This window comes from Olea europaea, chromosome 13 (assembly GCF_002742605.1).
Source record: "Olea europaea var. sylvestris chromosome 13, O_europaea_v1, whole genome shotgun sequence".
Classification (NCBI taxonomy): domain Eukaryota; kingdom Viridiplantae; phylum Streptophyta; class Magnoliopsida; order Lamiales; family Oleaceae; genus Olea; species Olea europaea.
In genome coordinates this window covers 8,797,369-8,803,533 of record NC_036249.1, presented here as the reverse complement: position 1 = coordinate 8,803,533, position 6,165 = coordinate 8,797,369, and the positions used below count along the sequence as shown (strand labels likewise).

Genomic DNA, 6,165 nt, shown 5'->3' with positions numbered 1-6,165 from the left:
TGTAAATTTATAAGTCGAACACATTCAAGAATGTCAAACCCAATTGGAAGAAACCCAATGAATGACCTAGACCCGGTAGGATTGAAATAGCTAAACAATCTAAGAAACTAAAAAAGAAATTAAAAATGCCAAACAAACATTCAAATCAATTGTAAGAAAAGAAGTTCACAAATATTCAAAACACCTACCTGAAATCTTCTTTTTCCTTCTCAATCAAGTTGATGAATGGGATCCCAACATAAAAAATTGCACTTGTTCAAAGGTTAGGTTGAAAGAGAATCACACTACCTACTTGAATATCAAGTTACAAAGGTATGAATGTTTGCATTACAATAGTGTTAACAAATATTTGCATAAGTAACTACAGGTAATCAACGGGGTCTAGTGAAAGTTTTAAAGCATAGATTTTTTGTTCCCAAAATGAGATATATGCACAAAAATATTTCAACAATCATACAGGAAAGAACGATATTATCCTAGTTTTCCCTTTCATCAATAACAAGTTATTCCTTGAATGATGGGCCACTTTTCTAGGAATAGAGAGCAGTTCTTCAAATTCCATTTTGTCACTTGTACCAAAACTTAATTTGAAATATTCTTTTATAGAATAACTTTCCAAAGGATCAACCACTAATATTCTTGAAACTTAATACTTGTCTGACCCATATTAATATACTTAAAAAATTATTTTATGTTAAGTGTTAACAAATAATAGCTTCACAAAATTGTATTACAATTTCACTATTGCAAAACATTAATAGGTAAACATACAAAAAATTGACATAAGTTGTATATCAACGTTACATAGAGAAACTCTTTTCTCAGTTGCAATGAATGTATCTTCGAGCACGGTCCCTTGTCCATTTTCTACACCAAAATAAAAATAATAAACCAAAAACACTTGCAAGCATCATTGAAATGAAACGGCACTACATATATCAATTTAACCCAAAATCGCAAACACACACTATCAAATCTTCATATACAAAAGTTTTCCAAACAATGAAATGGATTCTAGCCTAGTGTCAGAAAATCGAACATTCCTACAAGGTATGTAGAAGGAAAAACACTTCTTTAAGAAAAATCCTAATTGCATGTTGATTAGGCTGGGAAGACAATCAAGGAGGAAGAAAATTACTTAGAAATGCAGCACTTCATAGAGAGCGAATCTACTAAGACGTGTTTTTAATTTTTATCAAGTAAAATAAATATTAACATCTAAAGGTAAATAATTTTCAAAGATAATTTATGACTATATCTCTTCAAGTTTATGCAGAATGAACCAAATAATAGATTACATTTAGAACCTACCAAAGTGATAGTCCAAATTGTATATAGGAATGCATAAACTAAAGTGATAACAATTCTTATCACTATTGCAGAATAAATTTAAAAAGAAACATACAAAATAAAACATTTAGTAATACAATATCATTACAATTTAAACTGAAACTAATGATATACCTGAAATCAAATCAAGAAAGAATTTGAAATTACTGTAGAAGGATTCATGCAGCCAGGATCACTTTCCCTAAGACCCATATTCAATCACAAAAAAGAGATTCAAGTTCTATCTCTCATTCTGATTTCTCTAGTGGAGATGGGAAGTTCCTTATCCTCAAATATGAATTTCAATGGAAAGGAATTTTGATTGTTTTCAATAAGAGCTAAATTTTACCTGGGTCCATCTGCTTCTCTATCATGTGTCACCACCCCAAAATCAACCCAGTTATACAAATCTTCATTTCCAAGTAATCAAATTCTAGAATGTCAAATGCATCCAAAATGAACAATATAAAATCAACTTGTGACAACCACCGTATCTTTAACAGAAAAAACACGTGTTGATCACGCATCACTATTAAAAAAGCAGTCCAAAAGTAAAATTTGATAGTCAATAAATCAAATAATAATCAAGATTTATAGTATGCTGCATACCCCAATTCTACCTACAACAGGAATAGAAAATGATCAATATGTTAAAAGGTAAAAGAATTCAAAGATATACGAACTGAAGGAAAAAAAAATTCCTTGCTGAGATCTCCAAACATTCTTTGATATGATGAAGAAGGACATGATAGGTTGAAATTTACATAATAATTCACTGTGGCAGGGGCTAATGTAATCCGATTACGGATTGATTTGTCCCAAATACCATAGCCACCCTACAATCTGAAAATAAAATCTTTACAAGGTGCAAATAATGTGTCTTGTGCAAAGAAAAGAAATAATTTCCAACAATATTTATGTGGTCACATAATGTCTTGTCTACAAAGAGCATTCATTTTTTAAGAAAACTAACATATGCCAATTGAAGATGATGGTAAATTGGGTAACCAGCATGATTTTTAGGGTCACCAATCTATCTGACTTTATCATAGGCAGAGGAGGCATCCAAATCTCTGAAGAGAGGACAAGAAAATCATACAATGTTAAGACCAAGTTAAACAAAACTATACAGATATTTGGCAATTTCCTTAAGAAGGCGAAACATCACTGAAGATAACAAAGATCAGAAAATTGATATTTTACCAATCGTAGAACTTAGTATGCAACATTTAGAAAGTAACTCAATTGGAAATCATTAAACAATCCAATTATTAGTAGAATTAAAGAGATTATAAAGTGTTAGTTTCCAGCAAAAAAAAAACTCCACAAAAAAACAATTTAGTTTAATTCACAATGTACTATCATTTAGTTTTAACTTCAATTGGCTGAGCAAATAGTGAAAAAAAAAATTGAAAGCCTGAAGTTTACAATACCAACATCTTTGTTAATGGAAAATAACTTTATCATAATCCATTGTAGACGTCCACATTTTGAGTTAGGGAATACAATCAAACAGTGCTCGTGCTTCACTACGTAATTTGCATTTGCACATATAGTTTGAGTCATATTCCCTTTCACTAAAACCTAAAAATAGTATCTCTGAACTCACATATAGTTTGGTTTTTTAATACGTATAGTTTGAGTCATATTCTCTTTCACTAAAACCTTAAAAATAGTAAAAGCTCAATCAAACATGCATTCAGAGAATCCAATATTTTTCTAATTAATTTTCTTTTTCAAGACAAAGTAATTTCTACTTTAAAAAGAACTTTAATTTTTAATGGCATAACGTTATCACCGACTATTCATATTCCCTCGTGTTATTACCAACAAGTTGCATTTAGTAGAAAATTAGTTGTCAAGGTTCAATCTTTTTTGTTCATTCAACAACTACAAGATCATGTTCACAAAAAGCAGAAGACGTTCCTTTAATTTCACATAAAGTTCAGCTGTAGAGTTTGTCTAAAAAAGACAACTCTTTTATTCATCAAAAAAATTTGAAAAGTAACCTAACCTAATTTAAGTAATTTCTTAATTTGCCTAAGTAAATTAAGAGATAAAATCGTGTTTAATACATTATTAACCAAAAAAATTGCAAAAGATAAAATAAAGACGAAAAATAAAGAATTTACAGAACTACCAATATCAGAGAATATTTTCTATTTCGAGTAACAATAACTTACTCGATGAGGTATTTACACAGGAGTGTTTCTGGGGAAGTCTGAAGCTCAACCAAGTAAGAAAAGAGCTCCGCGGTGTGAGAAGGCTGTACATATAATAGTATTCCTTGACATGCTTCAAGCTTTAGAGCCAAATCCCCTTGGTAGTTCGTGAAGCGAGGAGAAGGAGCGCCTGTTCCTACACGGGCCCAACCATAGAATAATTGAGGCCTTCTAAGTGACTGTGTTCGGCTTATCTCGAAGAGGGGATATTCATTTGGAGATGATAGCCTGCAGATAGCTTTGGAAGATTGAAGATTTGAAAAACATCATAGGAGAATACATGCAAGGGTTTGTGTTGGAAGAAGCACGAGGAATGAAAAATCTCAAATGTTAAGAGAAATCATTTTGGCCCTGATAAACAGTAAAGATATCTAGCCCCTCAGGTCAACAATTGCATTATGTGGGAAATATCAAAATTGTCATTTTTTTTGTCCACACACGGAACAGTAAAATGTGAGGAGAAACCAGTCCACAAGTGAATAGTGATTTGGGATTCTCTCCTTTAAGATAGAGAAGGTATTATTTGATCAAATTATCAAATTAATTGATTACAGCTTATTTATCAATTACAAAGAAAAACAAGTCGTAGATCACAATTACATATTTTTAGATAACTTATTATTTATTAGTCACAATTATCAAATAATTGGTCAAAATTACCCAATAATTGGTCAGGATTTAAGTAATTATTGATTGTGTTTTTAAATATTTATAAATCATATGAAATGAAGTGCAACAAATTGAAAGTTCTAATTAGTCGATTTATTTATTTATTTAGACTCAACATGCGGAAATAAGCTATTAAAAAGTAACAAGTCACTTTTATTGTTTTTAGGTAATTAGTCAATCAAGTTCAATTACCTTATGGTTTGAATGCCACAATTAATAAATAAAAACAGTAAAGAACACCAAAGATGATTTGAAGAAATCCCAACTAAGTAAAAATTTCGGGTACTTTACCGGTCAATAATCCACTATAAATTAAAGCAAACTTATAGAATGGACCTGACCCGCCTATCCCATTGAACTTCAGACTTCAATTCTCGCAGTCTATCTTGATCCCACTGGAGATGTGTTCCTTCAAAACAAATTTCGTTTATACCTTAGCTTTCTTGCATTGCATGTTCCTGATGCTAGATCCCAACTTCTAGTACCTTACCTTAGTCCTCTTGAATTTGTACTTCTACAACAGCTCTCCATCACTCTATCAATTTATCTCCAGTGGATTAAATGAAGAATTCCTCGTTATTTGGGTTGGTGTTTGATCAAACGATCTTTATGTGTTGATTAGTGGTTTAATGTCTAAGGATGTGAAAATATTTGGCTCAATATATATCTCAATTAATAGAATAACTTATGATTCAAAGAAGTGTCTTGACTTAGAAAGATTTTATGAACATAATTATATGGTGGTTGAATCTCGAGATCAACGAATGATGGTTTGGATCTTCAAGGAACTATCTCTATGGAATAACATGATTCAATACACTTTGGACATCCATAGGGTTAAGTATTTATAGGGAAAATATTTAGGATGAAATAGAGAATCACATGTTTTAAAGCAAATAGAATTCTGCCTCATAAAACTGTTGCTTGAGTGTTGGGCTGATGACAGGCGAGTGACAATTGAGCAGATGTCAATATTTTTATCATAACTTTCTTTCTTGATGTCTGATTGAGGTGATTCAGAATGTGCTAGAAAGTTGATTCAAAAGGTTACAATTCTTCTAGTCCAAATTCAAATGTTTTCAATGTGAAAAATACCTTGCAAGTTACGACTAAGAATTTGGAGCATAATCTCTGTGATTTTTTTGACACAATTTAGACTTTTAATTGCATTTTTTTTACCATATGTGATCTTCTTGGACATCTTTGACTCATTCAAAACCTATACTACCAATCCTTAACTATTTTGACTTTGATTATAACTTAATAAACTCCTAATACAATTCAATTAGGACTTAATTTTGACTTAGAAAATTGACAATTACTAAGTTGAAAATTGCTAATTATAATTTGGACAAAACAATCTCTTCCTTTGACATTTCGTGACAAAATCATTTATTTCAAAGTCAAAAGTTCACTACAATCTATCTAATAGACACTTTCCAAACTACATTTCAGCAATTTGTCAACATGTTTCCTAAAACACATGGAAATCAAAATACCACGTGAAAAGGCAAGAGAAAACTAACAATCAAGATCATAAAACTAAGTTATACTCCCTCCGTTCTATTTATATAGGCTAGCTTTTCTTATGACTCCCCTAAAGTCATCTATCAATCAAAAAATTCAAATTTATTAAAATTTTTCCTAACTCATATAATCAACTCCCTGAAATAAATACATCTCTCCTCCCACTTTTGTCACGAATACCAAAGGAAAGGCAAGAAATAATCTTGTAAAATATAGAGATGAATGAGTTAAAAAAATTGCACATGTATAGTGATGCAAAAATTATACAAGAACTTATGATAGGAGAATAAAAAATATATTAATTTTGAGACCGGCTGTTTTTTTTTTTTAAAAACTAATGGAATTTTAATTTTATCATCTTGAACAGTTATTTGCTTACTTATACATGCATACTTTATTTAAAAAAAAAAAACCTTTT

At 30.6% G+C, this 6,165-nt stretch overlaps 1 protein-coding gene across 15 annotated transcripts in view; it reads right to left on the bottom strand.

Annotated features, from left to right (window-relative positions):
* The window catches only part of LOC111407511, an 11,274-nt gene extending 7,337 nt beyond the window's left edge, over positions 1–3,937 (bottom strand). For 4 of the 15 annotated variants that reach the window (XR_002705120.1, XR_002705121.1, XR_002705122.1 and 1 more), the window contains exons 1-2: positions 3,513–3,937; positions 189–2,402 (exon numbers count right to left, since the gene is read on the bottom strand). The gene's annotated coding sequence lies outside the window, so the exon portion shown is untranslated. The remainder of the gene's footprint in view (positions 1–188; positions 2,403–3,512) is intronic. The other 11 variants (XM_023037032.1, XM_023037037.1, XM_023037036.1 and 8 more) reach the window with 8 other exon arrangements.
* Positions 3,938–6,165: the final 2,228 nt, after the last annotated feature.